We start from the raw sequence: 12,262 nt of genomic DNA on the forward strand, positions 1-12,262 counted from the left end.
ACTGTGAAAAGACCTCTTTCCCAGTAACATACTTTACTTTCAGGATGGTGAATTATTGAAATGTTTTCCATGGCTATAGTCCATCTGAAGTCACAATCTCATCTTTCATTAGTGTCGGTCTCATAATAAGTTATTTGCCCAGAGAAGCTGTGGGTGCCCCATCCCTGGAGGTGTCCAAGGCCAGGCTGGACTTGGCTTTGAGCAATCTGGTCTGGTGGGAAGTGTCCCTGCCCTTGGCAGGGGTTGGAACAAATGATCTTTAAGGTCCCTTCCAACCTAAACCATTCTGTGATTCTGTGATTTCTTTTCTGGTATCAGCTGGGATCTCTCACCAAGGGTTGAGGTGTGCTTGTTTCCTGGGCGGAGATGGAGAGTGGGGCAGATGCTACCAGCCGTCGGGGCGCGGCATGATGCACTTGTTCAGCCAAAGCTAGTGATAGCCATGACCTGAACAACCACAGGCAAAGGAAGAAGAGCAAAACCAACAGGTGAGCAGGGAAGTTGCACCGTGGTTTGATCAGACCAGTTCCAGATGTGCATGGTTCATGGGCCTTGGACTGAAAGATGCACATGATAGTAGCACTGGGCACCTTGGTCTGCTTTTATCCTATGTCTGGGGATGAAAGAGCTGGCAATTGCATGGGTAGGGACATATGGAAAGAGCAGGGATACAAGGCAAACAGGACACTAGGGTTGGTCGCCCATAGAGAATGAGCATGGGGAAAAACAAGAAAAGGGCTTTCAGTGTATTTGTATCTGATGCACATATGTAAATGCTCTTTTCTGGCACCTCCAAAAACTGTTCAGTAGTCATAGCAGGAAGAGAGAGTGAAGAATAAATGTGTCCAGAGGAAATTCCTGCAGCTCTTGGCTCAGCAGAGCATAATTGCTGACAACTGGAGCTTGGTCGGGTCACTGGAGCTAACACCTCTGCGCTTGCAAGGAGTGGGATCTTGGGTGACCACAAGTGGTTGGCTTGGGGTGTTATTAAAATGGCAACACCTGTGGCAGCATGGGGCCCTGAACTCCCTGCAAGGACGTTCAGCACACTGCTGACTCGCAGGGAAGATGCCACCTACTAAATCACCCAAACCACTTCCTGCAGCACCTGGTTTTTCCTCATGTCTCCTATCCAAACAGTCACTAGACCCTTGTAAAAAGTACTGTGTCTGCCAAACAGGCTGGCCTGACCAAACTAGCTGGGCTGGGTTTCACTGGATCCACACCATTTATCACCAGAAGGCAGCTAGGAGAGCTGCCCAAGTGTCCTCAGGGCAGAGCAGTGACAGCTTCAGTCCTGGTGGAGATGGGTAGCCCCTGTGAGCTGTTGTCCTTGCAAGAGTGCCGCAGAACCTGCTTTCCTTAGCTAGGTCCCAGCCTGGCACGTTGGTGGTCCCTCGCTAGCCTTGGAGAAATCCTCAAAGTCTGTAAAGTTCTTTCTGTTTCTGCATGATTGCAGCTCACACGCCAAAGGCAGAAATCCCACAGCAATTCCCTCTGGGCATTGCTTTCTCAATATATTGATCCCGCCGGGTGGTCAGTAAGAGCAGGCACTGTTGGCAGAGCCAGGAGCCCTCTGTGGCAGAGGTTCCTCTGGCTTTCCACCCCAGAGAAGGTACCTGGGTGTCCCACTCACTCAACGTCCTGGAGAAGACCTGGCAGAGCGGATCTATAAGCCACGTCCATTTTGCAGTCCCACACACTTCCCAGTGTCTGGTCAAGCTGATTTGACAACTGCTGTTCCTGGACACAGACTGGAAGATAGAGATATCTCCAGCTGGCTGGAGCCTTCAGTGATCCCAAGTTCCCTGCTGGCTCCTCAGCTCTCTGTTTCTCAAAAACTTGAGGAAGCTGTAGAGATTCAGAGATGTTTTTTTTTTTTTCCCTTCTTGAAAGCACAGCTAAAAATAAGAAGAAAATTGAAACTGAGCCCAGCCCACAATGCAGAGTGTGTAGGTGTGATGCTAACCAACACCTGGGCCTGTGAAGCACCCTGGGGGAGCTGACACCTGAACCCTCTTACACCATCTGGCAGACGTTCTCTTTCTCTTCATTCTCTCTTTGGCACCTTTTCAGAAAGTACACAAGATGAGGGCTCCAAAGTTGTTTTGTCTTGTTTGAAAAAGTCCTATACATTGTAGGAGAAGGGACCAAGGAGAGGACAGTGGTTTTCCTTTGTAAATTCATATGGAGCCCAGCAGTTGACATGCTGGGACCCAAGAGCTGCTGCTGTCCCTGGCTGAAGGTTTCTTGAGGTGGCTGGCAGAAAACAGCGGTGGCAGACAGGGCCTCATGATAGCAATGAGGCTGTCTCTGAGTTTTTGACCTTGGCAGGTGTAAATGCTCATGCCATCATTACAGCTGTTGTAGTGACCAGCTGCCAAAAAAAGCATCAGCTGCCCTCTCCTCACCACCTTCCCATCTCCAAAGCTGTTGGTAGGATTGGGAACTGCTAGGAAAGGACATACCCTGCGAGCAAGCTGAGTTGAAGAGCAGCGAAGCTGGAAGGAGGGCTGAGAAAACCCGGGTGAAACCCAGCAGGGCTGTACTCTTAGTGGGGCCTGAACGACGGGCTTCCCGGTGACTGCCCCCTCCAAAACCCAGTCAAAGAATCAACCACAAATGTTGCCTAGACCCTGGTCAGCTTTTCATCCTGCCACCCCTGCTAATGTGAACACGTGGCTGGATGCTGTTCATCCCTCACCAGCCTTTTCCTGCTTATCTGGAGGCTGAGAGGGACCCGGCGTGCCCAGCAAATCTGCCTATGAATGCCCAGAGCCTGTACTGTTTCCCAGGGGGATCAAGGTGGATTGGGTAATTAATCACAGCTTGTCTGGGGGAGGATGAGGAAGTTTAAACGAAGGTGTTAACAGCTCTTAAAAGCTTTCCCGGTTTGCAGAGGGTGCTGCCTCGAACAGATTATCTGGAAATATTATTAGCTAGAGTGGGAAAGGCTTTTTGGTTTTTTTTCTTCTTCTTCCAGGCTCTTTACAGTCACCTTAAATCTGCTTGAGCCTTGGAGACAGGTTTTATTGTGTGGGGAATGATGGGGGAGAGGTGCTGGCTGTCAGTGGGTCAGCATTAATTGGTTTATTCCTTTCTCACGGTTATTTTTCAGCCAGCATCGGCTAAAATCCTGGTGCCCACTTCGTCCCTGCTCAGCACACAGGAGCTGCAGGGATTTGTGTGTATTATCCTTACAGGGGACCCTAGGCCACCAGGTCGGCTTCACAGAGGCTGCTGGGAAGTGCCTTGTCCCCAGCTAAGCTTCTTTCCCTGTTGGCATGTCGTAGGAGGAGGATGAGATTGGTGTTTTCTGCTGCACAATGTCAGCTGAGGGATGAGAACAGCGCACCAAGAGGAGGAGAGCTGCTGTGGGTGGTAAGTGAAAGCAGAGATGTGCCCCTTTGCCCCGAAGGAAACTTTTCTTCTATGTCTCAGTGGCCCATTGGTGCAGGCAAATGCTCTTCTTCAGCCCAATGTCACCTGCTTCCCTGGCAGAAGTGGCCATCAGCTGCCTTCTCCTGAGAAACCACTTCCCAGAAATCCAGCTGCTGGTGTTATGTCCCCACAGCTTTGTCGTGATTTTGGTATGTGTCCGACTGTCAGCAATCAGGGGTGCCTTCAGACTAGAAGCCCTGTGTCCTGCCAGCTCCTGCGTGCTGCTAAAAATGAGCTGAAGTTGGTGGCGAGGCTGTGGCATGGCTGTGACAGACAGCGGGGTCTCGCTGGGAATATTGCAGATGCCTCTTAGAGTAATTGCTCTGATGGCGCATCTTGATGGGAAGTCACTTTCCAGGCTAGAGCAGGAACACAGAAGGAGCATGACTTTGGCCTGGAGAATTTTGATATTTTTATCTTGACCTTGTTTTGGCTTGGAGTGAAAGCCAAACATTTGAGTCCTGGAAAGGTGATGGAGTGGGGAGCAGAGCAGCCTTGGCTCTCCTGCCATTCCACACACACACACACACACACACACCCAAAGCCTCCTAGGTGAGCAGGAAACCCCAGCCACAGAGAAATTCGTTTGAAGTCACATCATCTTCAGGGAACGTTTTCTGTTGCTATGCCACTGCTCCTCTCCCAGCAATTCCTAGATCTTTAATAGGAATCAGGCGTTCTGAATAGAGTCCCACGGGCTGCTTGTTTCACGGCTGCATTGATTTCCAACAACTTAAATTAGCCCCAGGAAAGCATAATAGAATCAGCAGGTTTCCAGGTCTCTCTTTTCCCTTTGCAGAAGACCATCCCTTGCAAACGCGAAGCACAGCAAGTCCAAACCAGCATGTTTCCCCCCTCTCCGTGGGGATCAGACTGCAGTAGTGAAGAGACATGGAGCCAGTCCCCGGTGCTAAACTACAAAACCACAGGTTTCAGCAAAGCCCTTCAAGCCAGTCCGTCCCCCAGCAGTGTCGCTGCCCCTTGCTTTTGACTGGGGTCTGGAAATATCAGCAGGTATGGAAAATCCATTCCAGATAAGTAAATAACACTCCCTGCATTGTTGCCAGCTCCATAAGTGCTTCCCCAGCTGCTCAGAGCCTGTGGGGATGCTTGTGGAGTGGGCGGCCGCAGGTGCTGCTGGCGTGCATCTGGGAGCAGCCTGGTGGTGAGCGGGGGAGGCTGAAATTTGGTTTGTCTTCCCCTCTGTAGTGGGACCTCTCCCCACATCCTGCAGCTTTGCTGGGTTTTCCAGACAGCCAGGCTACAGCCTGGTGGCTGCCCCTGGGGGTGAATGCGCCCCATGCCAGGGGGCTGGGCTCAGTGTTTTGAAGGCAGTAGTAGCAGAGCAGGGATAAACCCAGTTTTCTAACGAAAAAAAGGTTATTTTGCATTAAAATTGCTATTTCCTCCTAAAGGGTCCCTAAGCATTCGCCAAGCTGTTAAGAGGCAGGGGTGGTTTACCCCTGGGAGAGGTGTTGAGAACTAAGGAACGGGGCTTAGCGATGGGACTCAGTAGGTCAGACTGGATGATCTTGAAGGTGTTCTCCAACCTCGATGGTCCTGTGATTCTAAGAGGACAGGGTAGGGAGGGATGTCCAATGGCTCCAGGAAAACCCTGCCATCGAGTACAGCTTGCAGCGGTCTCTTTACTGGCTGTCCTCTGGACCTAAAGCAGCACGTATTGCCGGCAGCTCCTATGTGGTCATGATGAACCCACACCTGTGTCATGAAGTGCTGCTGTGACCATTGTGGCCATCTGACTGCCTGCCCTTCATCCCCAGCTGGCACCAAACCGCAGCTCAGGACCTCACAGCATGTTAACACATGCTTAACTTTGTGTCGAGGACAAGGCAAGCAAATGGGAAAATGCTTTGCCAGAGTCCCCACTGCCTGAGTGCAATTTACTCTATGCATTTCTTAGTTCAGTAAGACTTGGCTTTTAATGGCTAGAGACCCACCAACAACTGGGTGAAAAACACTGAGTGTGCTCAAATATGTGTGATTAATTTTTTTGCAGACTTAACTGCTTCATTCATTCAGTAGCCAGGTTGGGAAAGGAGCATTTATCATTAGTCCCTGCAGATGTGCACATTAGTTGCCAGTTCTGCAGAGAAGAGCAGCTCTTTTTAATTTATTTTCAATTGCTTTTGTTTCCTGTTCTTTTATTTGTGATCACAACAGGGGCTGGCCGTTGCCTGTATCCCACGTGTTGCCACTGTCCTGCTGGGTGACATCAGGCAAGGGTTGTCAGGGCTCAGCATGGCAGATATGATCTTCCAAGCCCAGCATCCTCATTCGATCTGAGGACACCCATGGTACCATGGTGGGCTTGACTCCACCATGGCACAGGCTCCAGCAATCCCAAAAGGTAACTTGCAAAGAGTGCCTGGTCTGCTCCAGCATTTGAGAAGCAGCAGGTTGCATCAGCAAAGTGTTGGTAATTTGTTAAATTGCCTCAATCTGTTTGATAGCAAAACTTGCTGACATTTTCTGTGAGCTTTGCCTGTAGCTTTTGCATCAGCCCAAGCTCAGCCCCATACAGATGCTCAGAGCTGACATGTGCTAAATTCTTACGTTGACCCTAATATGAGATGTCATTGTAATTCTCCTAGCAGGCATGGTTTGGCAGGTAAAAAAGCAAGTGCATGGGCCTTTTTCATTTACAGCATGTTTCATCCTGGGATGAAATTTAGCTCATCAGTTGAAGCATTGTGATTAAAAAGAGTTGTAAAGAATGTGAGTGCATACCTGAGTGTGTTAGGTTAAATATTGCTTTGTTAGATAATCTTTGAAGAGAAGTAGCTTCATGCTTTCCTCAAGGTGTTATTCATGCTCTGCAGAGGGACAATATAAGGTTTTACAACACTGAAGTTCCATGTACAGAGCAGGTGACTTGTCCTCTGTAATGGCTACGTAGTTGTGGCTGCAGCATTTGCCAAGATCTTCTTGATGGAAGTCTAGATTCCTGCATGGATTTTTTTCCAAGGGTTCCTGGAGAGTATGGAGCCAGCAGGAATGAGGAGAGGGATGGTCTGTTCTGTTCCTGGACTCTTTGCTGCATTAAAGAAACCAGAATGCAAAGAGTCAGAGCTGCTGGTGTGAGCTTCCGGTGTACAGCTTTCAGATAAGCCAAGCTCTAGTGTGCTCCAGCACCAAGTTCCTTATGAAAGAAGCTTCTGTTAATACATATTAAGGGAAGGAAATCAGCCCTGTGGTCAACAGGGTGGCACAAGGAGCTCTGAACTCTTGCTAGCTCTAGATAAAGGTAGAGATGCTCCAGAAGGAGGAACTGGACAAAGGGCTTCTTGAAGGCATCTCCTTCCTTATCCTTCCACTGCTCCCCACTTCCCTGCAACCTCCAATCCTGCACAACATGTTGGATTGTAGCCATTGGGACTGCACAGATGAATCTGGTGGGTTGGTCTTTTGTTGCCCATATGTATGGGGAGAGATAGGTGTTGTCTTCCTGATGAAGAAGATACCACCTGCTTCTTCTTGGCCTGAAGGGCCTTCTGTTGGAAATGAAGGGCCAGGGCTCACACAGCAGCTTACATTTCAACGGTGATTTCTCCTGCTGTTGAAATTGTGTTGTCTGTCTTAATCATGCAAGGCTTATTTTCCCACACTGCAAAATGAGTTCAGCACCGCTGGTAAGGTTGGGGGCTGGGAAGTTTTAATTACTGTTTTTGCAGTGCTTTGGGGCTCTGGAGAGAATGGTGCTGGCGCCCTGGGAAGGGTTTGTATTACGTATTGGCAGATAGCATTCTGTACGTGAGCTCTGTGGTCCTGTCAACAGCTCCTTCCTGACCCTTGGGGGTGGTGGGGCTTCCTAATGCAAGCATTGTGCCCACCCCACCCCTAGAGCCACTTGCCACTGCTGAGCATCACTGCACAGTAACAGGGGACCTGCTTAAGTCCAGTGTCCACCTCCAGACCAAATAAACACATATCGCATGCCTGGAAATTCCCACCTGCTCTGCAGGGGAGAAGAGCCCCAAAAAACTCCTCTCACAGGACTTTTCCTGTTAATGCATCTCTTCCTTAGGCACCACAGCCACATGCTGCATTAACCTTCCTGCCCCAGTCCTGCTCAGAACAACACCTCCTTAATCATAATCCACCAAATTCCTCTCTCCTCTACCTGGAAAGAATGGGATTTGGGCACAAGGAACAAATGTGAAGGCATAAGTCTATTTTCATGGGAAAGGAAATCTATAGAGCGCCCTGCTGGGAACCCTGCTTTGCCTAAACCCTGGCACAGTGCAGTAGGAAGTTAAGGCTATTAGCAGGCAAACAGCGCAAGAGCACCGTTAAGCATGTCTCAGGGCTTTGTGGTCAAGTGCTGTGCGTTACAGCAAGCACGCTGAGGTTTGCACAAGAGGACGATTGTGGCCTCAGCACCCTGCCCAGCGCGGGCTGTGCAGCATCAGCTCAAAGTCAGGGCCGGCCGCTCATGGTGCTGAGGGATAGGTGGGCTTTGAGATAAGCACCGTCCTGGAGAAGGGACACATCAGCTGCCAGTTGGCATCTGTGCACATGTGTGCACACCTGTGGGTGTGCAAACTACTATGGTATACAGACTTGTGGTAAAGGTAGGTGAGGGAGCAGGCTGACTTTGACCCAGAAGACGATTTCTATTTTTTTTAAATCACAGTTGTGTTTTGGTGGCACACTTGGTTTTCTGATACAGTGGAAATATGCAGCTGATCGCTGCAGCTTGTGGTGCTTTGCCGCCTAGGAGTTGTGGTTTCAGGCCAGGGGAACTTCTTAAAGCAGCCTAGCACATATGTGGCCAGCGTGGATGGACAGCCTGGACAGCACAAGGACAGACGTGCTCAGGGCCAGCACATCTTCAGCAGCTTTCTTCCTTGAAGTCTGAGGGTGAACCTAATGTCCTGAGTGCGCTTGTGGCCCACTGCTCGCATCTTACCTGGTGACACAGGCAGGGTGACAGCAGGAAATCCCAGATGCTGAAGGGTTTGGTACAAGGAGACCCGTGTGGGACTCTGGGCATCAAGCCGGAGTCCATTCTTCTTGCTGTGCTGAGGATCGGCTGTTCAGAGAGCAGACTGGTCTCCCCAAAGTCCCTCTTCTTGTTCTGCCATGTTCATCCTGAACACAAGGAGAAGGGCAGTGTAAGAGGCTGGTGAGCATGAGCAGCTGTGAGTCTGCAGGCAAGGCAGCTCTAGATCTGGCATCCACTATACAGACCTGTATATTGCCTTCTGCTGGATGCTCGCGAGCTGTAAGGAGAGTGCTGGGACCGCAGATTTCACCATTAATTTAATTTCCATTGCTTCGGCACGGCTTCCCAAGCATCTCAGGGAGCTGAGCACTCTTTTTGAACAGGGTCCTGTTGAGGTGGGCTGGCAGTGATCCCAGCCCACCACTGGCACACAACCCCTTCCAAACCCCTGGGTAGGGGCTGGCCAGCCGCAAGGATACTGCCAGGATTCATCCAGGGCCCTGCAGGGCACAGAGCGTAAACACAACGGGGAAGCTGGGCCACATCCCAGCCCGGTTTGGCTGCCTGCCTCAAGGTCCCCATATCCCAGAGTATTCAGCTTGCCTCTTTTTCCATTACCTCCAAGCAGTCGCAGTGAATGTTTTCAGTAATGTTTCCTAAAAATACGGATGTCAACAGAAATAGCTGTTTAATAACAGAGTCTGTGCATCTCTGGGCCTTGAGCAATCTACAGGCTGGCAGGAGGAATGCTGAAATAGATAGATCCTGAGGCTGAAGATGCTCTGAGAAGCTACCAGGGTTTCTGCCTTGCTGTGCACAGACCAGCTCCCACCAGCATCCCCTGGGGGAGGAAGGCTGCTTGAGGGCTATTTTCCCTCCATCACTGGGTGAAAAGCCAACCCCTCTCCACAAGCAGCCCAGCTGTCTGATACGCCATTTGACAGAAAGGCCTGTATCTGAAAAAAAGGAACTCAACTTGTGTGAATGTATTGAGAAGCCTATGGTGCGACAGTGACCGGTTTCTATTCCTTAATTAGGGTATTAGTTTTCTTGTTACAGCTTTCATGGCGAAAGAAGTCAGAGGCTATAGAATCTGTGCTGGGCAAGGTTTTGCTATGCAGGAATGTATAAATCTGGTCCAGTTCATAATAGCCTTAAATAACAGGGAGCTGCTTTTGATGGAAAACTCTGCAGACATCTCGACAGCATCTGCATAGGAGAGGAATTAGAGAGCATGTTCTGTGTTCAACCTTTTGGGGAGTAAGTGGTTGAGCTGGGGTGTGTAAAGCTAACAAAATCGACTCCTGCTCGACTCACAGTTCAGGCAATGTGAAACCAGCAAAAGGGGCACAAGCTCCTTCTGTATGATGCTTTTCCTACCAGCTGAGAATAGGTGCTAGATGCTTTGGTGGCTAAGGCACTAATATCAGCTGCAAAAACACCATTTTCTGTGCCCCAGCTGCCGTCTGTAAGCTGTCAGGTCTGACAAGTGAGCTGCAGGGTGAAGGAGATCGGTGCTGAGTGCGGGAACAGGGGCATGCGAGGACATTGGAGTACAGTAAAACCCTTGTCACACAGCCTGAAGTCTCCCAGCAAGTGTCTATTAATAAGCCGTGTATGTGCTTCCTCCATATATTTACAGTGTGCTCTCTCCCTGTTAGCTTTGAAAACCACAGCTCTGTTTTGACACAGTGAATCCTTTTCTTTCAGCAATACGTTTGGTACTGCTGGTGCATTAAGCCGGAGAAGCATTTTGGTAAAATCTACCTCATTTTGAAAAGTGAGCAGGATTTCCGTTTGAAAATTAACTCTGTCTCCAGGTAAGCGGCTTCAGCCTGTCCTTCAGGAGCCTCTGTGAAGCCTCCCGAGATGGTGCCTGCACGGCTTTAACACTGTCTGTTCAGGTACCACCGAATGGATGCAAAATACAGCAGCAAGAGCATCCCCCCCTGCTCTGGCTGGGGGTGTTTGGGGCAGTGCTGGGGGAATAGGGGCAGGTGGGCATTCCTGGGGGCTCTGGAGGCTGCCAGAGAGCAGCGACCTACAAAAGTGTAAAAGAGATGCAGCATGAGGCGGCTGTTTTCTTACCCCCTTGTGCCATGCCAATGCTTTGGCAAATGAGCCAAAAACAGCATAGATGCAAAACTGGGCTAGTCAACTGGGATGAGCCTGACTTGTGAGTCAAGTTGGACTGGAAAAGTAAGGGGAAAAAAACTTTTCAGCCCAGGAGAATGAGAGGGAAAAGGAATGGAAACTAGGACCTCTTGAGTTCAACTGTTCCTCCTATCTCCTTGGGGCAGGGAGAGCTGCAGGGTGCAGAGAGCAGGTCAGAAAGCCCAAGGGCTGTTGTAGCTCAGTTGTGCCCTCTGAGAAATTATCTTTTTGCTATAATATATGCAGCTCTTGCTGGAACAACTTCCTTGTCTCCATCTGGAACCTGAGACAAAGGAAAGAATTGTTTGTAATGAGCTATTTATGGAGAAATTCGTCTTGATATTTGCATCACCACTACAAGAAAAGTCGGCGCCACAACTTTCCTACTGTGGTTAAGGACAGCTCTCAGCGGTCGGGAGCCTCCAGGTCCTGTGAGCAGTAAGAACATGTTTCAGCATTGTTTGTTTGCAGGAGAAGAGACCAATTTGCATTGCTGGAAACGGAATGATGTAGAGAACCACAAGAACCCGTCATTCTGGTCAGGCCCTTGGATTTTGTCAGGATTTTTTGAATACTCCTTCGCAGTTAAAACTCCCACTGGGTTGTCTTGCTGCTAGCAAAGCTGGTTGGGATTGTGAAGGGGCAGGTAGGCTGGCAAGCAGGCTTTCCCCAAAGCATCAAACTAGATTCAATTAGCCCACTTCAGCTGCAGGAACATGGTTAGCTGGCAGCCAAGTCCCCATAGAGGGGTTAGATAACACACAGCGGCTTAGTCGCACTGGAGAAGTAAATGTCTCACAACTTGCTGAGACAAATTTCTCCCTGTTTTAATTAAATGTGAGCTCCCAGAGTACCTAAAGCTCTACTGGTCTCTGGCTGCCCCTGCCCATGCATCAATCAGTTGTGCCATTCAAGTCTCCAAATCTTTGTCCTCACTTGCACCACAAGCAAGCTCTGTTTTCATTCACCATTGTTTCAGTGCCTGGTGGCTAGCTAGAGGGATGATAATAAAATAAAGGATTTTACTGCTTGGTACTCTGCAATTAACTGGAAAACACAGATTTTTTATTTTTTATTTATTTTTTTATCCTAGCCTTCTTGAAAGCAAAGCAATGGATGCTCAGGTCCCAGGACTTCACCAGTAGAGTCAGAGCTTTTCCTTGGCCCCAAGGATGGAGCAGGGACCACTTAGCAGGAGCTGCTAGTGTACTAGATGCTGAATGAAGGAGCCCTTGACACTTAAGGCAGTGTCCTGCCTTTGGTTTTTGCCCAGTTGTAAAATCAGGTGCGGAGTGCATGTGCCCAGATACAGCACTTGTTTTCTCAAGTCCATCTGGATGGTGGAGCTGGCTGGGTGGGAGGCTGGTGCTGGTTGGACTGCACTGTCATCCCTGGTGTCCCTGCACAAGCTGGGATGTCAGAGCCAGGCCAGGGGTACCCAAAGCCAGTGCAGGCAGGGGCCAGTTAGCTCCAACACTCTCCCTTGACCCACTGGACAAACAGGGTAAGACCACACTTACCAGCACCAGACTTAGCACTTTTTCTCTGATGGCAAATGCACTGAAAATCTTAAAAACAATCTGCTTTTTAATGTCAATTGTGCGAAGAAGCTTTCAGGATGTCGTGATGTATTTTGCTGGTTGGAAAAAGCACCACTGACAGTTGTTAAACAATTATGCTTAATTTGCACCCAAAAAGTGC

General features: G+C 49.5%; 1 long non-coding RNA gene across 1 annotated transcript; it reads left to right on the forward strand.

Moving 5' to 3' along the window:
* Positions 1–312: 312 nt before the first annotated feature.
* On the forward strand, positions 313–10,206 carry LOC121075717. Its single transcript, XR_005823124.1, has 4 exons — positions 313–488; positions 3,119–3,381; positions 4,241–4,455; positions 10,118–10,206. It is a non-coding gene; the product is annotated as an uncharacterized LOC121075717 (long non-coding RNA).
* Positions 10,207–12,262: the final 2,056 nt, after the last annotated feature.

Source organism: Cygnus olor, chromosome 10 (genome assembly GCF_009769625.2).
Source record: "Cygnus olor isolate bCygOlo1 chromosome 10, bCygOlo1.pri.v2, whole genome shotgun sequence".
NCBI classification, from domain to species: domain Eukaryota; kingdom Metazoa; phylum Chordata; class Aves; order Anseriformes; family Anatidae; genus Cygnus; species Cygnus olor.